Raw genomic sequence first — 27,875 nt, 5'->3', positions numbered from 1 at the left:
AACAGTGAATAGGTGGTGAGGGGATGGGATACACCTTCCACTCCCTCACAACAACAATAAACATCAAGGCAACAACTCATTTGGTTTCTATTAACAAGCAAGATGCAGTTGCGTTCTATTCAGATCTCAAACAAAAATCTAGATCAGCTCTGTTCAAACGCCCTGGTCTTTCAAGGTTGCGTTGCAACAATTTTGATACTAGATTACGCCTTAAACTCGACGAACACAAAAACCAACTGCCTTAGCCTCAGGTAAGGTATTTACAGGCATCAAAGTTACTTTACAAGATGGTGACTGCGCCATGAAATCAATCATCAAATGATGCTCAAGTGCGCAACTCTATGAGATTCTTGAAGCTATCACATCGTCAGAATCTACATTTAACTGGATGCAAAATAAATATAAAAAAAACTAGTAAGTCCTTTAGAATACATAATAAAAAGGGGTGGCAAAATTGATGAGTGGGTAATGGGTTCGATATGTTTTTATCATTGTTATTAACTTTTTATAAATGGGTTACGTATAAATACACAACCCACTTATGCATTTAAAAAAGAAAAAAAAAATATATAACCTGCTTACAAAGATTTTACCATGCACTTAAATGCACCAAGATGACTCAACCCATTTAACCAATTCGGAATGATTAACGAAACAACAAAAACTGACCCATTCGTAAAAAAAAAAAAAAAGGTCACTTTGAGGAGGATTATGAGCAGCCAAGACCTCAGAATATTACCTGTTGGAAATGTTTGGACAGGGCCATTTCTAGCAAGCTTCTTAGCTTTTCACATTGATCAACCATACGGCCCGAACCAATCAACTCACCAAGCTTACACCACAACCTTTCAATGGCTGTGTATGGGAACCAAACTGCAGATGTCTTCTTCCTATGAATAACATCAGCTGGTCTCTGCACATATTCGATGAATGTCATGAAATTGCAATCAAAAAATAAAAGTGACATCTGAAGTTTATTTTCAAAGAAATTTATACACCAAGACAAAACTGGGCAGGTGGGTAGCCTGACATTTTTAGTACATGCCAAAATATATACGTCCATGTTGGGTTCAGGCAAAATACTAATATGGTTAAAGAAAACAATATTACTACTTCAATAAAAGTTAACATTTAGAGTACAATATTTAAAGAGGCTTGATCTATTTGAGCTAATATCATTAGAGAACCCGTCATTAATAAAGCATACTATAGATATCCATGCCAAAAATGCAAACAGTGATCCTCAAAATGAAAGTATGATCTGTATGTTCATATAGCATCACTAATAAAATTTATACAAGATTGAATTAGAGAAAAAATATAAGTCAGACACGAACTATTGATTAGTCTATAGGACAATTAGAATTAGTACATATTCAGTTTTAATAGTATAGACCAACACTTAACCCTGCATATAAAATAACCATTTGCTCTTTAAAAAAAAAACAAAATACGACAAAACGGAGAGTGAAACATACCAACAATGCAACAGATTCAATATACTGAAGCAGCAAATTAGTAGCCTCTGCATATCGCCGATAATCAACATATAGTTGAAACAATGAAGCAGGGCTTGATTCGGAGCCAGCCATACCCCAACGTCCTTTCAGTGTGCTCTGCCATAAACAGTATAAGCAGATGAAACATTATAATTCCCATTAATACTTAAATTATGCTTTATGTGTTGATGCACTCCTAGGTTAACGGAAAAAGTTTATGTTTTCTATACAGTACCAATGATATCTAATGGATGTTTCTTAGAAAATGTACCTTTTTACCGTTGGTGGTGGGGATATAGAACTTTGAATACTAAGCTGTAACGAATGTGAACTTTCTATAAAATGCACAACGTTTCATATACTCTACTGCCAAATCTACGTAATTAAGTGTTCAAATTGATTTGTTAATACAAATCACGCTCAATGCAGTGCATGTGGATAACAAATATATTACACTAACGGTACTGGTGATTTGCAAGTACTTTTCATGGATTTTGTAGCAAGTTTCTTTCTACTTAATGAGATTTTAGGGTTTTTTTGTTCCTCAATAAATTGACTTTTGTGATTGGATTGAGGTGATGACTGATGAAGGCTGCTGCAGGTACTTGGGTTTTGAGGGGAGAAATTAAGATTTGCATTGATCTGCTGTGGCCACTGATTTGATACGTAAGAAAGGGGCAGTTTAGTTTAATTTCTAGTTTATGGAATCAAAATATTTAGAGGATTCAGATTGGAATTTCAAGTTGACTATTAACATGAGCCTATGTGTGTCATTTGTGTGTGTGTTTTTATTTTATGTCAATTTGCTTGAAGCTTGATGAAAATGAATTTTTGTTTTTTGTGTGTTAATAACTGGGGTTTTGGTAGCGACTGATGAGGATAATGAAGAAAAGGGAGAGATAAGGAGAGATCAGAGAGAGATGAAACTCAAATGCAAAGAAAATGCAATCCTCACCTGCAAAGCAAGCACTTGGGTTTATTTAAACATCTGTATGCTGATAGACCAAGCAGTCAAAAAGTTCCAAAATAAAGGACCATCGTTATTGCCATTTTTGATCTTATTGAATCAAACGTAAAATCACATGCAAAGCAAGTGCTTGGGTTTATTTAATCATCTGTAGGCTAATAGACCAACCAGTCAAACAAATTCCATAATAAAGGACCATCCTTATTGCAACTTTTGATCTTATCGGATTGAACATAACATTTTAAAAAAACCACAAGATCAATAACTGTAACTTACTCTATTACAAAATGTAGAACGAATCAAGTAAAACGTTTAATGAATGCCATGCAGTCTCAGCTAATAACAGTAGAGGTGGTATTTTTAGGCTGACATTGTCTTTAAGTGAAATAGATAAAATCAAAGATAATTAGGAATATATTTAGCGCATAATATTACTATCCAAACACCATGGCTTTTGAGATCATATTCCACAAAGTAGATGTGTATAAAAATCTTGAACTTTTTGGACTAAAACTTTGCTGGTCAACCCAACCCACCAACTTCAACCACTATAAATACTCTTTTTGACCCATTTTGAAATAAAATGCAGAATTTTAGCTACTATACCTTGAACATTTGGACTAGCCAAAGAGGAAGTTCAATCAGTTGATCAGCACAGAGAAGTGTTTCTGCAACAATCACTGGTAATCTTGGATGAAAGCACTGGTATTTTTCCTGCATTTAGGTCAAGTTTGCTCTCATAAGATAATATGCTCTTTCAAAGTTGCCTACTGGTAAACATTGGATAATTGAATCCACACTAGAAAATGCAATCCATGAGCACTAAGAGGAGTTGAATAAGTTAGCATTAACCGCTAGGCTACTGGTGAACATGAGATAATTGAACCCACACTAGAAAATTGCTAGCTAGAATGTTATTGTAGAAATATAATAAGGCAATCTAGGTGAACAGGTTGAACACAAAAGATTAGTGTAGTACATACAAATGTGTATAACTTCAGAAATACAAGTCATAGCTTCACAAATAAGAATGGTAGAGCTATCTCTACTTTTAATAGATCATTACTTTAGCATGATGATGTAGATATATATATATGTGTGTGTGTGTGTGTGTCCTTCTAATAAGCTTGGAGGCAAGTAATCCAATTATATAACAATTACAATAAGTAATGCTAACAAATGAGTTCAAATTATTTGAACACAGCGAATAACCTACTCTCAAAAAGAATGAAAAGTATAAACTAAGTTGAGTTTTGCCGCTGTTCAAAAATAAATAAATATATAAATAAATAAATAAAATTGAGTTTTGTCATATATAGGTTGAATCCTAACGTCCACCTGCTATATCATGAATTTTCTCAATTATTTGAACTGCTACGCTTGTCAAATCACACAATAAATGATGAAAATGAAGAAATTAGTATACAAACCATGTTATTCACTAGTTTATATATGAGTAAATACCAGAACGGGGCCTTATCAAATAATCCATCTGGTCCTGATAAAGATGTCTGTGTTTATATTTTGAGATACCTTAATACAATTGTCCACTTTCATTTTTAACCAATCAAAAGAGATTTTGGTGGTGTATATTATAGTTTATTGGAGGACGGTGTAATGATTAGTTGATTACATATTTCTAAAACTGAGTGTAGTTTCTAAGTGGACACTTATTTTGGGACGCATGGGGTAACTTAACAATGACGACATCATATTCAGTCAGAGACTTCTATGATGAGCAGAAGGACATGATAATTCAAGAAAACTTCCATCAAGCAATTTCAATATGGATATGCTTAAGGAAAAATACAAACAATGTATTGCTCAAGTGCATCCCACTGCTTATTCCCCTTAGAGTGATGAGCTGCCGCAACAATGTCAGCAGAATCATGGGAACCCTCATCCTCATCCCTGAAAGGAATATAAATTAATTATTACATCAGACTGCTTATCAAGCAAAGTAAATAATTATTACATCAGGCTCAACAAATGTCACATGCACCTGAAAGTAAATAACTGGTATACAACTAAAAGTGGCTTTAAGGAACATAAATAAATATTACTTCAGGCTCAATAAATCTCACATGCATCTGAAGACAAGTGGATAAAACTAAAAGTGGCTTTTAAGTAAGTATGAATAAGTAAAAACTGAAAACATATCAAATGAGTCATATAGGTTGAAATTCACTCAATATGTCATTATAATGCTTCAAACTTCCTGAATCGTTCTTTATATTTATGGTTAAACCAGATTGTTATCATAGTAACAGAGCTTTAATGATCATATTTATTGCATTAGAATTTATGAAGGTTCATTTAGATTAAAGCAATTGCAGCTCATGCCGAACCATTCGGTTTTGAACAGTACAAAAAAAAAATTCAATCAAAGCTATATTTGACCCATCACCAAAACTGCATGATTTGACCTTCTTGCCACTTCTTGATAAAAAAAAAGAAAGAAAAAGCAAACCCAAAATTATTTAGACAGCAAATGAAATGTAGTACCTGCTTGGACAACATTTCTGTGTCATGGCAATAAAAACTCTTTCCAATTCCCTGAACACAAAAGCATAATTTCTTAACAATACACGACATGTAGTATACCTATTGAGATAATTCTCTAAGGAAGACCATCATGTAGTATACCTCTTCAACGCTGAACCCTTGAAGAATTTTAGAATTACAGTGAATACCATATCATATAGTTTGGACTGAAGCAGCAACTCAACCAAGTTTTGGTGGGGCTTCTCAATCCCTGAAAGAGTACATAAGTGGTATATCAATTACCCTGACACGTATTTTAAGAAAAGACAAATAGCACAACGCCTCTTCTTAACAATACATGACATCATCTTTTGCAGATAATGCCCCTTAACCACTAAACGATGTTACCCAACTTGACCCTCCAACCCACCTTTCAAAGTATCCCTCAATAACATATAATAGGGTCAATCACTTGCAAAAAAAAGAGTAATCTAGATTATAGATAATCTGAATGAAACATATTTGCCGAAGAATGTTGGAGTAGAGGCAAAAGCTCCTGAAGACAGTTCGAGATCCTTGCCTTGATCATATTACCTGCTTTCATTAACTCCTATAATTTTTAAGTTTAACAAGTTATAATTAAACTTTTGGGTTAGCCTCAAAACTTGTAAAGTCCCACCGATGTATTATTAAATTTATTGTAACTTCAGATTCATCCTAACGCAATACGAGAGTATGTAGAACCTTCTAATCATTTAATTAAGAATCTCTAAATAAAGTATGAATTCTAAAGGACAGTATTTTTTTGAACATGAAGAAATAAAGAAGCCATTGCAATTGCTGGAATTACAAGGCCTACTAAAGGGACAAATATTTGAATCTTCGCTCGGGTTAGCGGGGGATTTGCTAGACAGACGTTATCGAATAGCTCCTTTTGATGAGAGATATGAACAAAGTAGGGAAGGAACAATTTTTATGTTAGTACCAGTAAATGTCCATTTAATATTTGCTAGCGAAAGCATATATTCTGCTGATGTTAATACAAACTCGTTTTCTAGTTTCTCAACATCCAAGCAGGAATCCAATTTCTGACTTGGGAGACGATCATTAGCTTCTGCAAAAGACAAATAGCAGACTTGCATATAATTATTTGCCAAACAGAAAACGTAGGTAATAAAGGTGGCAAAATGGACCAGTGAATTAGGCTGAAAAATGAGTCAAAACGTGCAACACTTAAATCCTGTACTTTTTGGCAAGGGTCAGGTTGACCCTCAATACTAACATCTAATCTGCCATATATGAGTATGAAGTTGATACACTATTATGAAAATTTAGATTACGAAAAAAAAACTTCACTAAAACGACATGCTAAGCACCTTCCAACTCAGTTGACACATCTTAATATACATGTTTGACATATTAAAGGTAAACATAACTTAATCACCACATGAATAAGTAAGTGGGGTAGTAAACACTAAACAAGAGTACAAGTCTTGGGAAACATTACCCTCCTCTAGAATTTTAATTCTAGCCGTATTACCAGAATACGCCTCTTTAAGAATGGACTTCTCTTGAAGCAAGGGGTTGTTGATCCATGCACATGTTGGATGAACAAGATGCAATGCATTTATGGAGGCAGAGAGGCAGTTTAATCTTTCTTGCAGCGCCAGCGATCGGACCTGATTATCTTTCAAAGCCGCTTCACTTTTCAGTTGTGATGAACGCAGGTACATATAACTTGCAGCCTTGTGCCAATTATGTCGATAGATTTCAAATGCCCATATAATAGTTCATAAGGGTTTGGTTTCACTGAAATATCTGAACGCTCTGCCTACACAAAGTTATTAGACTGTTAAAAATCCATGCATTGAGTTAGTAAAACAGCATCTAAAGTTGGCAAACTGGGTGAGGCTAGGGGTTTGGGTGACACGTTAAAATAGGCAAAGTATTGGTTGGGTTGGGTTGACCAAGAACACTTTCTGTCAACAAAATTTTGTTTTTTATATACAAAAAGTGTGCCAGATATGGTTACAAAAATTACATAACCTCATAACCTCAATAAAAGTTTAACCGTGAAACCCATTTGATCCATTTACAATTTATATAAAGCTTTAACTTGAACTAGCCAGTTTTGCTTATTAATATAAAGCATAGGCCCACTCAACCCACTCATAAGTAAATATGTCAACATTACTCAACCTCTAAATTACTTTCTTATAAACTGCTACACACCTTCCAAGCAAGCTCCTGCTCAACATTCTCGACTAAACCAATAAAAGGTAATTGGCCATCACAAAGAATCTACAAGAAAGATCCAAATTCAAGTATGTTTTCGCTAAACATGTTAAATTCGTATGTATTTAAGTTGATCAATTATAATGACTATTTGGTAGTTTAAAGAAGTAACCTTAAAGGCACCACGCTCATAAAGAACAATGATAAAACGCCTCAAGCACATGTATTTGCTTTCTTCATCTGGATTTGAGATAATTGCAGTATATGCACCATGGTAACAATTCAAATCAAGTTTAAATTTGAAAACATTTGCCCAAATTCGTCCTTTGGCAGTATTTGGCGATTCATCGAGAAAATCTTCCCCAGAAAAAGTGTCTTTAAGGCTGAATACTTCATCAACTTGTTCAAGAGCAGCAATTGCAAATTGGCAGGCCCCTGCACTCATATTATATTGATCAAAAATCTGCATTGCCCATTGATAATAATGAAGCTTCCTAGCACCAGGGGAGACATAATAAGCTGCAGAACAGTGAACCATAAGAATAGTATTTAACATTAAAACTTGATTATTTATAGCCAGCAAGATAGGACTTACGGAAACCAAGGTGCGGCAATCCAAATTCATATGGCAAATTCTGCAACAAATTTGGAGCCCCATGCAAAGATGCCGCTCTAAAAAAGCATTTAAGATGCATAATGTTATTGTTAACAGATTAATAGTTTAATAAAGTAAAACATGTTCTCAAATATATCCACTCTTGAAATGAAAAAGGAGTGGGTTAGGCATTTTGTGTAACACAACAAAATGAGTAACTTTTAACAGGTAAGGTTGATTAACCAGGAACAGTTTTCCAAATAATTAGGTGTCATATCATAGTTGTCAAAGGCATGGGGCGCACTCAATGCGCAAAGGTTTAAATGTGGCCTAGGCGAGATGTGCAAAAAAAGCGCGGGACTGAGAAAAAAAAAGGCACTTTAAGTAAAACAAAGCAAATGCCATTTAAATTGAAGTTTACCATTTACAACCAATATTCAATTCATCCAAAAGCTTAAAAACATCTTGTTTCAATGAACGTTCAAAGTTAAAACTTAAAAATTAATGGGTTAAAGTTGAAAAAAAGAGGAAAATAAACTTCAAAATATATATAGTTATTATTATATGATTATGATAGTACTCTCTGTCTCCAACTCTCCCTTTACCCCTTTTTCTATCTTTTTTTTTGGACGGCACCCCTTCTATTCATCTCCCTCTCTCTCATATATTATTCCCCTCTTCATCTTCTATCTTTCTCTCTCTCATCTATTATTATTTCTTTCTTTCATCTTCTTAAAAAACCACCGACCACCACCGCCGGACATCACCACTGACTACCGCCGGCACCACATAAACATCATCATTTGCCACCACTGCTGGTCAAGAAAGGAGATATATGGCAACAATCGACTCGATCTTCATCAGTTTTATCATTTCTGGGTCGTTGACCGGCGCTTAAAGTTAGTGGCTTTGGGCTCAGGGCTCGGCTGCGATTTGGCGGGAATCTAATACGTATCAGAAGGTGGCTGGAAGATGGGGATGTGTTTACAACAGAAAGAAAGATAAGGGTGGTTAAGTGTCGAAGTGTCAGAAGTTATTTTAATAATTCCTTATATTATTTTCCTTATATGGTAACTCCTTGTCAGCCAAGTTAGGTTACCTATTAGTTTATTCAAAATAAGGGGTTGCGTCCCCATTAGGGTATGGGATATTCTGAGTTTTATTTCTTTCGTATTAAACTTTGTGGAGTTTACTGGGACTCGAATTTCCAGCCCGTTTAATAATAACAGCCGACTGTTGTTGGCATTTGTGGTGATATTAGCTTCTGTTATTCGTTAGTCTTGTTTGTTACAGGCTTGTTCTTATCAATTGGTATCAGAGCCGCATCCTGTAACCTGTGAGATGGGTCCGAAAAAAAACAACAGCAGGTTCAATTTTGGAGCAAGTTCAGACTGCCAATGAACAGTTCCAGACAACGACGGAATCAAGATTGGATACTATAGAAGCAGTCCTGATGACTTTACAAAATCAGGGTGCACAGCAGCAAGCTAAGCTGGATCAGCAGGGGTTAAATTATGAAGCCCATCATGCTGAGATTATGGCCATGTTTGCTAAGTTAACGGCTGGACATCACTCAGAGTCACCTAAGGGTGTACACTCTGCACCGTCTATGCCGGCGTCTTCCCTAACTACTTTGCCTGCGTTTTCACTGGAAAAATCTCAAACAGTGGGTCTTGATTCTGTGGCTGGGAAGAATGCAACAATGGGTATGTTCAGTGATGGGCGTCGACCAGAGGTTTCTAGATCCGAAGGGTATGAGGCTTTTCGGTATGTTGGTTATGATACAAACAGGTTTTCTGGGTTAGAAGGGTTTGATACAAACAGGTTATTTGGATCTGGTAATTTGGGTGGGGTGGATAAATCATTGCTGGATGGAATTCGGGTAGGAGGCAGCCTTTTGTTAGAAGTGATTATCGATTAAAAAAACTTAAGATGCCTATATTTGGTGGCGAGGATGTGTATGGGTGGGTTTTCAAGATGGAAAGATTCTTTGATGTGCAAGGTTTCACTCAGCCTGGGGATAGATTAAGGGCAGAGGTTTTGTGTCTAGAAGATCAGGCGTTGTCGTTATTTCGTTGGCGGGAAAAGCAGGAACCTTTTCGCCATTGGGATGTGCTTAAGGCTTGTGTGTTGGATCGTTTTCAGCCATCTCAAGCCGGGGATTTGTATGAGCAATTTTTGGCAATTAAGCAAGAGGGTACGGGAATACATGAGTCTTTTTGAACGTATGGCGGCTGAGTTGGAAGGCGTTGCTGAACAAGTTATGATTGGTACTTTTATCAAAGGTTTAAAAGCTGAAATTCGAACGGCTGTTAGATTGTTGCAACCACGGGGTTTGGTCCAGACGATTAAGATAGCTATAATGGTGGAAGAGGATAAGGTTCAAGGGGGTATTAAATTTACTTCAAATCGCATTGGGGGAGGTAATAAGCTATTGGGCAATACTGTGGGTTCGGGCAGTGGAAAAACCTTGGTTGGTGTTGAATCCAAAACACCCTTTAAGAGGTTATCTGATGCTGAGTTGGCTGATAAAAAGGCAAAGGGGTTATGTTATCGATGTGATGGAAAGTTTGGTCCAGGGCATCGTTGTCCTGACAAAGGGTTGAGATGTTTACGAGTCATTCTTGAGCCAGGTGGAGACACTTCTAATTCTGATTCGGATGAGGAAGACAATAAGGATCATGTGCATTTGGATGTGATTGAGGTCTCGGTTCTTTCAGTGGCTGGAATTACTTCACCAAACACAATGAAGGTCCAGGGGGTATTGTGGGGACGTGAGGTGATAGTATTGGTGGACTGTGGAGCAACACATAATTTTGTGTCCACTCGTTTGGTGCAGGAGTTGGGATTGTCGGTTGGGGGGAGACGAGTAACGAGCGTGGTATTGGGTAATGGAAAAGCTGATAAGACTTTTGGCATATTTAGGCAGTTATGTATAGTGTTTCCTGAGGTTGAGGTTCTGGATGACTTTTATCCATTTGAGTTGGGCAGTACCGATCTGATATTAGGGATGAAATGGCTGCAGCCATTGGGTGACACACGTGTTAATTGGGCTACTTTGACCATGTCTTTTAAGTTGGGAGATAAACGGGTCACATTGCAAGGCGAGCCGGGGTTGTGTAGGGGAGCAGCTTCTTTACGTTCCTTAAGTAAAGGGATGAATGGGATTGAGGAAGGGATCTGTTGTGTTGTTGAGTGCTGATGTTGACACTATGAGAGCTCATGAGTTTCAGGTTAGGCCTCAATTAGATGATTTATTATTATTATGTGATGATGTATTTTGTATGCTTTCGGGGCTGCCACCATTGAGGGGTCATGAACATGCTATTACTTAAAACATGGCGTGGAGTCGGTTAATGTTCGCCAATATCGTTACCCACAATCACAGAAAGATGAGATTAAGAAATTGGTCGGGGAGATGCTTGCATCAAGGGTAGTTAGACCGAGTACTAGTCCCTTTTCGAGTCCAGTATTGTTGGTGAAAAAGAAGGATGGGAGTTGGCGTTTTTGTGTTGACTACAGGGCATTGAACAAATCCACAGTTCTTGACAAGTTTCCAATACCGATAATTGACGAACTTTTGGATGAATTACATGGTGCTACTCTGTTTACTAAGTTGGATTTGAAATCGGGTTACCACCAGATTCGTATGTTGGAAACTGATATCCATAAAACAGCTTTTCGCACGCACGAGGGACATTATGAATTTTTGGTGATGCCGTTTGGGTTAACCAACGCGCCATCTACATTCCAAGCATTAATGAACAGAGTATTTAAGCCGTTTTTGCGTAAGTTTATTTTGGTATTTTTTGATGATATATTGATCTATAGTCGGTCATGGGAATCACATCGGGACCATTTAACTTCTGTCTTTAATTGTTTACGAGCTGAGAAGTTGTTCTGCAACCGTAAGAAGTGTGTATTTGGGCAAGAACAGGTGGAATATTTGAGCCATATTGTTACTGGGAATGGGGTTCAAGCTGACCCATCCAAAATTGCGGCTATGGTGGATTGGCCTTTACCGCGTAATATACGTGAGTTACGGGGATTTCTTGGTCTTACAGGATATTACCGAAAATTTGTTAAAGATTATGGAAAAATTGCCCGCATTCTTACAGATTTGCTCAGAAAAGATGGGTTTCATTGGTCAAATGAGGCAACGACCGCATTCACAAAATTAAAAAGGGTTATGACTCAGGTGCCAGTCTTAGCTTTGCCCGATTTTTCTAAGAATTTTGTGGTCGAAACCGATGCATCAGGTCATGGGGTGGGGGCGGTGTTGATGCAAGAAGGGCGTCCAATTGCTTTCTTTAGTCAAGTTTTGGGTGCACGGGCACAAATAAAATCTATTTATGAGCGTGAATTGTTAGCTATTGTAATGGCTGTTCAAAAATAGAGGCCATATCTTTTGGGGCGTAAATTTACAGTTTTGACTGATCAACGAAGCTTAAAATACTTGTTAGAGCAGCGTGTGATACCGGGTGAACATCAGAAGTGGATTGCAAAATTATCTGGTTATGACTTTGATATTGTATATCGCCCAGGTAAGGAAAATAGTGTGGCAGATGCTCTCTCACGACGTGGGAGTAATATGGAAATAACTATGTTGTTTGTTGGTGGGTTATGTTTAACTGATGATGTAATACAAGCCATAAAAACCCATCCTGAGCTGGTGGCGTTAAAAGAAAGGGTGCAAGCTGGGAATGACGACTTGGTAGGTTATTCAATTCAAAATGATCAGTTGCTCTATCAAGGATATAGGATATAGCAAGGCTAGTTGCTCTATCAAGGATATAGCAAGGCTGGTGTCTGAATGTGCCGTGTGTCAACAAAATAAGTATTCCACATTATCACCAGCAGGGCTTTTACAACCTCTGGAATTGCCAAACCGAGTTTGGGAAGATTTGACCATGGATTTTATCGATGGGCTGCCAAAATCTTCAGGGTATAGTGTGATTTTGGTAGTGGTTGATCGTCTGAGTAAATCAGCGCATTTCATTGCTCTGAAACATCCTTATACAGCTGCTTTAGTCGCTGAGGTTTTTATTCGTGAAGTTATTAGATTGCATGGGATACCCGGGTCGATAATTTCTGATCGAGACCCTGTATTTATTAGTAAGTTTTGGAGAGAGTTGTTCAAATGTTTAGGGACTGTCCTTAAAAGAAGTACAGCCTATCATCCTCAAACGGATGGTCAAACTGAGGTGGTTAATCGCAGTCTAGAAACGTATTTAAGGTGTTTTGCATCGGAAAAACCAAAGGAATGGGTTAAATGGTTGCCTTGGGCTGAATATTGGTATAATACTTCGTTTCATTCAACTATTGGAATGACTCCCTTTTAAGGTATTGTATGGACATGATCCTCCCCATATTATGACTTATGATCGAGGTGTCGCATTGACTTTTGATATTGATCCGTACTTGTTTGAAAGGGATCGTGTTTTACAAGATTTAAGGATTCATTTTAATAGAGCACAACAGTTGATGAAATCTCAAGCAGATGGCAGGAGAAGGGACGTGGAGTTTGAAATTGGTGATATGGTTTTCTTAAAATTGCGCCCTTACAGGCAGACAAGTGTGTCCACCAAAATAAATCAGAAATTGGCTCCTCGGTTTTATGGTCCTTTCGAAGTCATAGAGAGAATTAGGCAGGTTGCTTATAAGTTGAAATTACCACATGAAACATCGATTCACAATGTTTTTCATGTGTCTCAGCCAGTGGAAGAAGTGTTGCCCAAGGATATGGAACACGCTATTCTCTTGCTACCAGAAGAAGTATTGGGTGCCCGTAACATGGGAACTGATTCAGAGGTTTTGATAGCCTGGAAAGGATTACCCGTGGAGGAAGCTACTTGGGAAAAGTATCAAGAGATTGCAAACCAGTTTCCGGAGTTTCACCTTGAGGACAAGGTGAGTTTTCGCGATGGGGGTATTGGTACGTATCAGAAGGTGGCTGGAAGATGGGGATGTGTTTACAACAGAAAGAAAGATAAGGGTGGTTAAGTGTCGAAGTGTCAGAAGTTATTTTAATAATTCCTTATATGGTAACTCCTTGTCAGCCAAGTTAGGTTACCTATTAGTTTATTTAAATAAGGGGTTGCATCCCCATTAGGGTATGGGATATTCTGAGTTTTATTTCTTTCGTATTAAACTTTGTGGAGTTTACTGGGACTCGAATTTCCAGCCCGTTTAATAATAACAGCCGACTGTTGTCGGCATTTGTGGTGATATTAGCTTCTGTTATTCGTTAGTCTTGTTTGTTACAGGCTTGTTCTTATCAGAATCTACTGCGCCTAGGGATCTACTGCGCCTAGCACGATCTACTGCGCCTAGGGATCTACTGCGCCTAGCGCGATCTACTGCGCCTAGGGACTAGGCGCAAAAAGCGATCGCTTTTAACAACTATGGGTCATATATGATATGATGTAACCGTTATAAATTACATTCTTCACAGCCTTTAACCAGTTTGGCCATTTGAAACACTAAACTGCAGAGCCAATTAATTTTATATTCTGCCAGTTCAAGGGTTACATTTACATATAAAACACAACCTGGACAAAATTATTCATAGGTAAATAGGTCCATATTGTCACCTTTGATCCATATTTTCCAAGACTTTTTGATTTTAATATTAATTCCATCTAAAAAACAGTTTTAATAAGCTTTTAAGTACAACTGTGCTTGATAAGGCTGAACAGATTCCAGATGTCCTAAATCAACTGGGGAACTTTGTGACATCATACATTCATACATACCTGAAAAAGCAGGAAATAGCTTCATTACATTTCTTCTCGGCATGTGGTCCTTGATGGCGAGCTTGTGCAAGAAGACAACAACCAAGGAGGTGAAGGAGTATGCACCATTCACTGTTCACTCCCTGAATACTTGCAGATACTTTCTCCTTGAGTAGATTTTGTTTCACCAGAGTAAGAAGATGCTTTAAATCAAAAGTATATACTTTCAGTAAGCTTCTTGATATCAAAAACTGTTGATCGATGATAGAAATGAAAGAAGACGGCAAAACATGTTGGTTGGGTCACTATATCATAATGAGTAATCTTAGTGTGGGTTAAATTGGGTTGGTTAGACCAAACAAACTTTCAGTCCAGTTATTATTTTTTAAAACTTTCCAACAGTTAATGTACTAAACACAGTTATAAAGAAAGTCATTTTTTTTAACGGCAGAAATAATATATAATTAATATAAAGAAAGTCATTTTAAATAGAAGGATATAACAGGTTAATGCATTGGACACATTTTAGGTGCCTCTCAATCCATTGACCAGTCATTTGACTGTTTGAACCATTATCAACATGATCCACCGATTTTTACATAAATGGGTTGAGTTGATGTCTTACTGTAATAGAGAAGTATCAGAGTAAAGGTGATTAACCTCAACAGCATCAAACTGACCATGCTTAAGCAAGATCAAAGCAAGCATACTTGAGCGAGTAGAGAAAGAAGGTGACCCATCTTCACTCCTGCCCCAGTATATCCAACTTATGAAGTTCTGTACAGGAGCAATGAAGGAGCCAGGATTCGGAAGATGTTTTAGATCAACACCCTGGTCTTCAAAAGATCTTTGATGATCAAGTATCAGAAGAAATGCCAAAGTGAAGTCACATTTCCCAGGCTTGGCATTCCATGATCTTCTGTTAGCGCTGCTATCTGATTATATTCGTATATAAATCAAAAATGTGTGAAATTTTTTTAACACACGAAGAATGTGTGAACTATAGATGATATAAATCAAACTGATGCCAATAATATCTAAGAAACTCGATATTGTTTCAGTCTCAACCCATTAACTTAAAAATATGGTCTATTGGGCAACTAAAAATTAACCAAACGAGTCGAAATGGTTGAAAGTCGCCAAAAGTCTATTTTTACTGCATACATCCTCTTGTGAAGTACTGCAATTTATCTCAAGACTTAAATATTTCTGTAATAATAACTTCTTGTAATGATAATAATCAACACATTGATCAAATAGTAAGATGTAACTGAATGTATGGAAAGTCTGTGTGGGCCGACTAGCACCATTTAAGCCAGTTACTAAAAAATACCCATGAACCTACTTTAACCTGTTGCCCACCCACCCATCTTGCCACTCTACTTGACATCAAACAAAGAGCATGGCTACTATCAGAATTGTATACATTGCTATTAATGCTGACACTAGAAAGATGATCAGGTGAGGAGTTCTAAACTTAAAATATTAATATAGGCCTACCGAATTGTAATAAAGAAAGTCGAAGACTAAAATCTTGCAAAGTAGGTGATTCACAAGGTGTTGTCCAAAAAAATTGTATTAAATGCCACTCAGTAATGATTTCTTGGATCAGCGGATATAACTCAAGGCGCACCCTGGAAACATCATCTGGTAACATATCTATCTGTTTAAGCAAAAGAAAAAAAAAATTAGCTTTTCCATCTTCCATTAGCAACTCTCATGTACTGACAAGTATATACTTATATGGGTGTGTGTGTGTACATACTATTTGTTGTAGATGAAAAACAAAATACTGACCTGGCCACCTAACTTCACCATATAGCTCAGCAGTAATAGTATGTACAGTGAAGAGTCAAACATCAAGCTGGCAACCTGTGAAGACACTTGCACTGTTATGCATGTCCTAACATCGAAAACCGCATCAGAAGTCGCCTTGTTTTCATTCTTTTGAGGAACTAAAAATTTCAAGTATTTAGATATAACATCGAGAACATTGTTCCACGTTCCAGCTTGTCGGTGCAACCCATCAAGCAATAAAAACATATCCATGGAGAGTCTTCTGAGACATTTGTGGTCACCGACTCCCTTCTCCCAAGCAGTATCAATACCTAGCTCTGATGTATGAAGAGCAGCTATTGAAAAAGAATAGCTGGTTTCTAGAACCCTCAATAAACGTCCCACAACATCTTCAGGAGATACAGATGGTCCACTGAAAAAAGATTCACAAAATAAAGCACGGGCACCTCTCCCCAGATGTTGACTTAGATAATTGGAGCAGTGAAGCACCTCAGAAAGTACTCCGCGTTCGACATCACCTGATATGTCGATTCTAGACCTTGCAGTTTCTCCCAGTCCATCAAGCCACCCTATTAAGAACGTCAAATACAATATGGCTTCAGGACATGAACCGGATCAAGTTGGTAGTAAGACTTCCATGAGAATTGAATTTGTTCAAATTAAATTAGGTTTATCCCAAACCAGTTATAAATGGGTTGCCTGAGTCAAACGGCTCAAAATTCAACAAAATGTTCTTAAGAGCTTAAAACCTCCTAGAATTGTAATAATAATGCCATTAAATTATTACTTTAACAATCTTATAAAAGGCCTGTTTATAGCTATACAACAAAAACAATAAAGTCTCAACAGGTCTGCCAATGTGCCCAACCTGACGAATACTGAAAGGTTACCCATTTCTGCCCATTACCCAGTCCGCCATTTTTACCACTGTTAATGCAGTTAATGACCAAACAGTATAGCAAGAATTTTAAGGGTTTTGGAGTCATTCTTTATAAGTTCAAAACTTCAAATTAAATGTTTGGGCTTTCTCTTCAACTCATTAAGCATCAATCCCAATCAAGAATTCTACAAACTTTCTGTAGTTGTAGAGAATAGCTTGTAATCAAAGTGAAACAAAAATATTCCTAAAATAAGTTAACAATTTCCAAAAATACATTATATACATGTACCCAGTTATATTTTAACAGCACTACTTTGGGTAAAACTGAACTCGGACCTCTATATTGGTTTCTACCAAAACTAAAAACCAAAAGCAAAAAAAATTTGTACACTGTTTCACGACTCACTTTTGCAATTGATCCAGTTTTCACAGGCATGTTCCTACAACAAATTAAATAAACTAAAGGTGGCAAAATGAGTGGATCAAATTAAACAGTAGCGAGTCAAAATGAATATAACTATTAGGTTGTGTTGACTTGAAACACTTTGCCTTAAAAGTTTTGGTACATGTTGATATATAGTGTCAACTATGGTTTCAAAGGTTAGATTATATCAGTGAGAAAGCTATTTATTTGTATAAACAAACTAGGAGGATTTATACATTAAAAATACATTGTTGTTTCACGTTGTTTGAACAGCTCGCGATTTGACATCTTTTTATGCAAATTCCTTTTTACCCGTCTTAGTCTAACAGGATGTTTTGGAATGCGTCTTGAGTTGATAATCTGGTTATTGCATTTGAATAACACAAATAATAGAAAAAAGCGTTTGACAAACGCAGTTTTGGAAGCAAAATCTATATTACAATCACAATCCCAAACGCGCACTAATTCGTTAAAAATAGAGAACATATTTAATCTAGTATAAATAAACATAACAACTCAGCTAATGAAGTTCATAAGTAAATGGTTCATATATGCCACGATCCCACAACCTTAACTTAGTCATGTAAACATACCGTATGCAAGAAGCTCCATATCCCCCAAATTCCGCAGTAGAGAAACTGAAGATATTCTAACTAAACCAATAGCACCAGTAGCTGAATCAGAAAGTAATGCACAGGCTGCATTCTTACGACACCAATTGTCATAGTAGCGCGAACAGAAGTTTTTCCAGCAATAAAAAAGGGAAAGCAAACCCCTGGAGGCACCCTATAATCGATACCATGCATCATCAGTTCAACATTAACAGCACATCATGGAAAAAAAGGGTAAACAAGATAACATATTCGGATAGAGATGTTAATTTCAGGCATTTATGTATTAATGGCCCGGCAACCAGTTTGTATTGCCAACATCTCTAACCAGACAAACCAATAATATGAAATAATGGGCTTAACAGAATACTAATCATATGCGTTGAATTGGTCAAACAAATCAAAAGTTATGCAAATTACATTTTCCTTTCTAATTCTAGACCATCTTACAGAAAAGAATATAATATAACTGAAATAACATAAACTTTAACATCATATTTGACGCACCCAGAACGTTTTAACCAATACCAAACATCACTCATTTTCACCTGACCCACATCACCACATGCCCAGCCCAACTTACCACCTGTAATACGCACCTAATTAATAATAACAAATTATTGCTGAAGTGGTATTCAAAGTTCAAACCTCATGCTCAATGACAGAAATGATCTCCTTTTTCAAACCATCAGCAGTTAAGGAATTAAACTCAGAATCCGTGAAGTGTTTGTTATGATCTTGAAGTGTTGCGCGGATAACAGAACTATGGTAGATGCCAGGAAGAAATAACATACGTGAAAAGATGGACGATACACAAGAGGAAATTTGCTCCTGCAATTTTTAGAGATAAAGAAACAGTGAATGGCATAACTATATGTTAAACGCAACAAGAAGATGACACAACTATATTTTGAACTTTATAATGGTTATGAACAGAAAAATTTAGGAGTCATGGAGAGTGGGCATAAAAAGCGTATGAAATAGTATAAAGTTCACTGTGCCTTTGCAGATGGATATAGTGCATAAGCAAGCAAAAGAAGATCATCTGCAGCATGCTCAGGGGTCTGAAATAGCTGATCATCAACAACTGTATTCTGTAAATCGTAGATGTCCTCGAAATTCCTAAAGATAAGTTGCTAAATTGATCAATATAAGACTACAAAATTAAACGTTGAGGAAATGTGTCTATGGAAACATATATTATTAGACATGTGAGCAAATTGCTAGAGGAACAATCAAGGAATTCAATTCCTAATTCATAGATATTAAGAGTAGTAGTAAAAAAATAACCAGTACTTATGCCAGAGGACGTCTACATGTGTGGGAACAAAAGGGTAGATAATAAACAATGGGCTAGACCTGGTAATCATGTCAGGTGTGTAAGTGTGTTGGGGAACAGGCTAAAGGGTAATTAGGACTAACTAGTAGATTTTGTGCAGGTGAAAACAGGTCGGTCAAATAGAAGAGCAACCCAAAAACAGATTTTTTTTTGTTCATTCTTTTAGTTTCAAATAATAACAGAAGCTATTTAATTTATAAAAAAAAAAAAAAAAAAATCCAAATTTCAGAATATACTACCATTTTGAATACATTTCAGAATACTTTCATTTCAACCCATTAGACTTTTATGCTTCGGTAAATATTTTAGGTTAACCTATTTGACTCCTACAAATAAAATAAAAAAACATATTTATCACCCCGTTTATAGGTAAAAAGGCGGCCTCCAAATTTCGTCATCTGGTATCAGCACTTCTGTTTCTCGAGAGGAATCAAAGGGAAACAAAAATGCGTACTAAAAGAATAGGAAGAAACCACATTCACAATTGTGCAATTTGCTAAACATGTAAAATATAATGCAATTTATATACGAATTGAACCAACAAAACTAATAACATCCTTTACCTGCTCTCACTTGAATCTGACAAGTGGCGCAGTAGCAATGTGTTTTCTTGGAGTATCCAGATTTTATTTATGGAAAGTTTGACATCAAGGAGTTGCCCCTAAAAATGCCAATAGTAAAAGTTGACATTTTAAAATTATAATTTCCACTTTTGAACAAGAAACATAAGACTAATCTGACTCACCGCCAGCATGGGTATGTGAATTGCTGAAGGTTCGATAATAGAGCCAGTCCACCCTCCCAAATTAAGTTTCAAGCTGTATAACGAGATCATCTCCCTATCGACAGCCTAAAATATTAACAAGTATGTGGGTAAAGCACACTTATAAATAGTAAAAGTAGTTCCTAATATTATATCCAAAAGCAACTTATCATTAACCATTGGACATAAACTAGCTAGAATCAAATGGAACCACAAACTGAAACAATGTATGTGTCATACACATTCTTTACAATCAGAAAAATGTGCGCACTGTAGACAGGATTCATAACTGAATAAAAAAAATTCTTTAACATAATTTTACGAAGGGTTTTGGACAAACTAATGCCAGTTATAGTTATTCACCACTATGGAAAGAGACCCTTATTTCTCTTTGAAATTTTAACGATGACTGTCATAGATAATATAACTGTGTACATGGAAACAGCAATCTTAAGCTCCTTGTCATTCTATACATAAAATTTGATTCTCAAGAATTATAGTTTCATGAGCTTCTAGTAAATTGCCATATATATCTTCACTGCCTGGGACCTAGTCTGCTTCAATTTTTATGAACGTGTTGTATGTATGGTACTCCTATCAGATAAAAGCTAGCAAAGTAACCGTGCAAGATTATGTTTCATAACATTGAAGCCGACTTCAATTTGAGGCACATTATGTTTCAAATAAGTTGAACAATACTTTCCAACCAGACTATAATTTACCAAGAAACTCAATATATCAAAACAATTGATAAGTTATAGTGTTATACCAAAAAAGTTCTACATTAATACAGTGAGGTTGCTAAATAAAATGTTCAGATGAATATTCCCCTGAATGGAGCAGCATCTGATATAGAGATGTTCATATTTGCAAAACATTGGAAGTATAGAAATAAGATAACTAATTGCAATCTTACATTGACAGTAAAACTAAAAGCTCTAACATTGAAATCAATAGCAACACATTTCAAGTTCGAAATTGCTGGAGGTACCAATTTAGACTTATGCAGAACGGCCAAAGGTAGTATGCTTATATCATTGGTAGATTCTCCTGCCCATAACCTCATGAATGTAGCTTCTAAAATATTCAAAACAGAAATTAACGGTGAAATCATAATGTCACTGTTGCAAAGTCAAAAATACATTAATATGTGATCATGTGTCCATTTGCACACTAAAAGACTTCAAAAAAAATTAGGTCCTAGTGGGAACAGAGAAGTTGAGGAAATATACGTAATTTTGTGGTAATATAATCTGGGATTAACTCGTATATACCTATGGTCGGATTCGCATCTCCAAAAGTTTGGTAAAACAATATTACATCTGTTAAGCTTCCTTCTAGGAAAAGGAAAACCTCTCTATATTTGCCAACTTAGACTCATAAACTATTATGGCTGCTCTCCAATCCCGTTGGATTTTGTATTCCCCTCTAAAATATAGTTTGTTTTCCAATTTTAATGGTAACTAAAACAATTTGATTATTAATGTACAGATAGAGATATTGGGTTCAACTGAAATTTGGTTTTTGTCTCTACAATCGATTTTTATATGCTACGGTAAATAGCTAATAAAAGTCTCTTTGAAAACCAACTGATTTTAACTATAATTCAGAAAAGACAACTCAGACAATAAAAATACACATGCACAAGGTGTAAATTACCATTTTGCTTCATAAACTCTTCATTAAACAAAAATGCATGTTCCTGGATTGCTACATATGTACTTACAAAGGCATCATTTTGAAATGCATATGGCAATACCCCAAAATGTTTAGGATTAGAGAGGCACTTTGGTCAAGAGGTTGAGTTGTACATATGAAAATATTGTATGTAAAAGACCTCGTTTGAGCTACAGATTCATAAGTTAAAGCATTGCATTGACAAAAACTAATGTTCAAGATGTATGGTAAGGGTAAAGAGTCACAGGACTTGCCTTTCAAGTTTGGAACATTCATACCATAAATCAGAAGTCTTTCTAAACTCAAAAGATCCCATACTCTTATTACTCCATCCAAATGCATTACAAAAAGAGCTTTTCTCCCATGAATGTTTAAACATACCATATCCATCACGGTACCTAGGGTCATTCTGAAACAAAAATCTAAAAAGCTTAATAAAGTTTATGAAGAAATTCCTCTTCTTGAAATAAAAGAAATCATAGATTACACCTACGAAGGATAAAGGCATTACGGCACCAAGTTTGTAGCTTGAATTTTGGTTGTAACAAAAAAATTTCAAAAGTCGGCAGTAATTATTACCCCATGGGAAAAAAACTTAACCAGACAAAAGTTATTACACACACATAGTAGAGCTTGGTGGAGGTCATTAAGTTTTTTCTGCTTCAATTAGGCATAAAAGGGAAAAGATGGTAGCTAGTTCCAGCCAGGTGACATTACGATTTTAATATTACATCAACATATGCTTTAATTTAGATACATATTAAAGCTTCTAAATGAAAAAACAGCACAACTCCCAATGTCAGATGCATCCTCCTGATACCACTAAGTTATAAAGCATTTTTAAATAGTATAAGGTTGCATAGAGCAGTCCCAAACTTATTATCAATAATAAATAACCTGACAGAAGTAAAGTGATTACCCGAACATCCTACTCCGCGAGCGATCAAAATTTGAAGCATCTCGTAGTACATGTAGAAAACCTAAGATTTTTAGCTTTTGTTGAAGCATCAGATCATCCTCTGGATTACAAAAATTCAATGGCAGCTAATAATCAAAGTCACGAGAAAGATTAGAGGTGACAGTTTGATCCTTTTGATTACGAATGGGTCGATTTGGGTCACGTTTTATCTATAACTACGAATAAACTTGCTTTAAATGCTTGCTTTAATTCCAATAGTATTGTTTTTTTAATCGAAATTAACCCATTAATAGATATCAAAGACTTTTAAAAAATAAATAAGAAAAAAAATGACTGCCCCAGTCTGGTTCAACTGATATCAGAAAAAACTTTTCAACCCGGATTCATTTTGACCTATTACCCAACCCACCATCTAACCACTATGTAATGGCATTAAGGTAAATGTACATGTTCATTAGTCAAGAAGCCTTCCAAAATAGTTCAAGACTAATATCTGGTACAGATATCATTTAACAAAGAGCAAATGATCAGTTCTTATTATTGTAGCTATCTCTGCTGCTTACATTCTTTCTCTTAAAATGATTGAAACAAAAGACAACAAAGATCCCATTTTCTCTCCCTTCTTGAAATACATACCTGGAGCACTAGAGTCAAGCATGCCAAGTCGGAAACAAGCAACGGATCCATCCCTTCCCCCTATCACAAGACACCCTGCAGTAGCTACTATAGCAGTAATGCCTCCATTATCACAATAACTCTGAATATCCAACTCAACCACCTCATCCGGTGGGAAAATAGAACATGATCCATAGTTATCAATATCAGTCAGTCTAATAAGATATGCAACTCCGGAAACACTTAATGTGTAAAGCATGTATGGTTTCCCAGAAGTACTAGGGAGCTGCAAAAGAAAACATAATTATATAACTATTACTACTATTATGTTATTCTAATATAAGACACAAAATATGAAGAGATTTTAATATAATAATAATAATAATAATAATAATAATAATAATAATAATAATAATAAAAATAATAATAATAATAATAATAGTAATAATAATAATAAACCTCGTGTTTCCATATGAACGCAAATGGAGATAAAGGAGTAGCAAAATGGATCTGCAATCCAACCTTTGGAAATGCTGATAAGGTGCAGAATTCAACTATCTCAAGGACATTTGGACAAGTCTGGTTGATTCTCCTGGTTAATCAATAAATATATACATTAAAAAGTAAGAATTAAGACTTTTGTTTTTCTGAACGGCAAAATAGAAACCAATTCTTCTATTGTCTTCATTAACTAAAACATTTTCTGATTCTACGATTTCTTATGAATAATAAATAGGCTATATATAAAATGAGGTCAATTAATAAAAAATATAAATATCAAAGCAATCATTATATACATATTTGCGTCTTCCCAATGTGTGTAAATACAATACAAGAAACTAGAAAACAATTTGTAAGTAATATTTATCATATATATACTCTTAAATCTAACAAGATCTGGCAGGCATGTGTTGCATTATAACTTATAAGTGCTTATAAATGTATCAAATTTCAACTTTAATATAATTAAAATTAACAAAAAGCCTATTATCGTACATATCCAACTTTCAAAAAAGCTTCTATAAGATGTCACCAAGTAGACAGTTGAAACGGAATACATATATAACAATATTTAAAGATTGAATACGCGCGCTTTTAAGTTGGATTCAAGTCATTCAGTGAAAGTGGAAACTAGATAGGTCATATATGTATGTATGTGCGTATATATAGCCTCGCAAAATAAAAATTGCGATATGATCTCCCACCCACAAGATTGGACGTGGAAGTTTTAACCTCATCCGGCTCAAGTAGGTCATAAAAAAAAACTCCAAATTCTAGAAAACTCCAAAAATTCAGTTCTGCTCCTTACTCAAGTTTCCAGCGAAGACCAAGTTAAAACTCATTCATTGCGTCTTCCTTTTTATTTTATAGTCTGTTTAGATTGATGTCCGTGATCAGGTGGTTTCTTGGTTCTGTGATGGTATTTGTGGCTTCGGAGGTACAAAATGAGGGATGTCGTTCCGCAACATATGCTATTCGTGCAGTGGTAGATTTTATATATCTATAACTCTTATAAAAAAAGTAGTTAACCAAGTTTTTTAAAGCCTCTTGCAATCTAAAACTATATTGAAAAAATGCCACATAGGATTTTATCCTATGTGTCAACTCCATATTTTTTTCAAAAATAAACTATATATTTAGAAAAAAAATGAACTTATATATATTAATTAATTAATAAATAAATAAATATATTGTAGAAATCTAAGATCTTCTCATTAGATAAAATGATATCTTTTATTTAACTAAAAAATCACGTCTATACCTAATGATATTTCATTATCTTTTTTATTCAACATTACATAAAGTTCTTTTCTTTTTTTTTCTTATGATGATTATATGGAAGTTTTCAAAACTATATGAATATACAAAAATAAAACAAACGAATAAAACAAATTAAGTGTAAAAAATAGATTTAATTAGTTAAAAGATAACATCGACACTCATAAATCTTAACATTATATTAACTACACCTTGAATATATGTTTCAAATTTAAACTTTTTGTTTTAATAAACAATATCCTCTTTTAAGTATAAAAACTACCTTGGTGTATACCTTCTTCTTTGCCAATAGCCGGTAAGTACAAATAAGATGGGTTTTATGGTAAACGTAAAACTAATTAATACACTTTAACAAAAACCCTTAGGGTTTCGTTTAGCAAAAAAAAAAAATGAGTCATATAAATTCAAGTAATTGTAAATCACCCGGAGTCCGAGACCTACCCCACCCTTAAACCAAATTCTACATCCTAATTTTTTTTTCTTTCTTTTTTGGAACGACACATTCTACCTCTTCTGGATTAATCAATTAGATTAAACAAAAATTAAAACCACCATGGTGTTGATAATCCATTTCTAAAAGTCGTAGCAACACCTTCAAATGAATATAACTGTTTTACTTTTTGGATGTTAAGAAGAACATTCAACACACAAGGCATAGTCAAATTATTCTCTTTGAATTATATATCTAACCAATTGTAATTTTTCATGTGACTTTTAACTTTTTTGGAGAGAAATGTAGTGGAATTGTCACTCTACATTAATGATCAAATTGTATGTCTTTGAGTTCTGTTGTAACAAGACGACTACATGATACATTAACTAGATGTAGATCATTTAGTGGCAACAAAAGGCAAATTACTAGAATTACTAGAAGAAAAATATATTACTAAATTCTTAATGATAATTTAAAGTATAGCTTTATAGCTTAAGTCCTTCTATCTCTTTAAGTTCATATTTTGTCAAACTTTTGGTTGAATCTATTTCTGTTCAACCATATGTTTATATATTACTAAACTATTTATATAGTTCACATCACGTAATTCTAATGAAATATGTTCGCTATCGTTTCTTCATATATAAAGTGTATTATATAATTTTTTATAGAGCTCGCGCATCGCGCGGGTCAAAAACCTAGTATATATATATATATACACACACACATATATATATACACACCAATACACTCAAACAGGATTGAGAGGTTCAATAAGTGACACATGGCGTAATCCTTCATTGACATTTGTCTTTTTATTTATTTAACAATTAAATTATTTTTTGAGTTTTAGATTTGTAATAATCTTACCTAATTTAATTATAATAAAATATTTTTAAAATATACTTATTTAATTCCTAATCAAACTATGTTATTATCAATTAAATTATTTACTATTATTATTTATCTATATCTATACTAGTCTATACTTCTATACTATATTATAAAGCAAATAAGGTTTCAACTTTCAATTTCAACAATGTACACATGATAATGCATGATGTACCATACATCAATGTCCCACAACTTTCAACTTTCATTTTCATCTCTCTCTTCAAATCTCAACCAATCATTTTTTTTTCTCTTCTCCATAAATCATTTTATTCCTCTACTTTATTCAAATTGTTTTCATTAGAATTATATGGGTGTTCGACGGATTTTTAAATCATAAAAATTATATACTTTCGACGAATTTTTAAATCCGAGGGCAGAACCCGTACGGCTAAGGCATTTTGCTATCACACTTAATGACCTATCACTCCACCATCTCACCGCCGCTAACTCAACGGTCGCCGCAACGCGCGAGTACCGTTCTCGTATATTATAAAGCATATAGCCTTATTTAACATTTTAAGTTTCAACATTTTATCAAAACCAAATTACATCAATAACCTACACTACTCGTCACCAATCTCCACCACCACCGCCACCACCACCGCCGGTCGCCACCACCACCCGTCACCGCCACCACCGCCACCACCGCCACCATCGCTACCATTACATCAACGCACGGGTACTATGAAAATCAAAACTCTAACAAAATATCAAACTTATGTATTAAGATAATATAATTATATGTATAGATACCACAAAAGGAAAAAAAATATTACAGTTTATATCGCACTATTACTTACGGAGACGCATACATAGTACGGGCATTAGTACTATATATATATAAATTATGTATGTATATGTGTGTGTATGTATATGTAATATATCTGTGTATGTGCATGTATATGTATATACAGGAATACACGTGAAAGTGGAAGATAAATGAAAAGACAGATAGCTAATAAAAAGTAAAAAATGATGAAATGTTGTAATACCATATGAAATAATTTGGGGGGTCTCCTACATTGCAGCAAGAAGAGGCGTCCTTAGTAAGAGGAGGAGCAATGTGTAGCAGTTGTGGTGATGGTGACGGGGGTTGAGGCAGAGATACATTGAACCATTTAGTCGAATCGCTGCCGATTATCGGAACCTCGACGCCTGCGTAAGGCAATCGTGACATTTAGTGAAAACCCTAACCTATTTGCTGCTGCTGCTGCAGCTTCTTCTTCTCTA

The 27,875-nt window shown here is 35.2% G+C and overlaps 1 pseudogene; it reads right to left on the bottom strand.

The window, feature by feature from the left end:
• Positions 1–63: 63 nt before the first annotated feature.
• On the bottom strand, positions 64–27,875 carry LOC122580064 (annotated as a pseudogene).

This window comes from Erigeron canadensis, chromosome 1, assembly GCF_010389155.1.
Source record: "Erigeron canadensis isolate Cc75 chromosome 1, C_canadensis_v1, whole genome shotgun sequence".
In the NCBI taxonomy this organism is placed as follows: domain Eukaryota; kingdom Viridiplantae; phylum Streptophyta; class Magnoliopsida; order Asterales; family Asteraceae; genus Erigeron; species Erigeron canadensis.
This window is presented reverse-complemented; position numbering and strand designations above follow the sequence as displayed.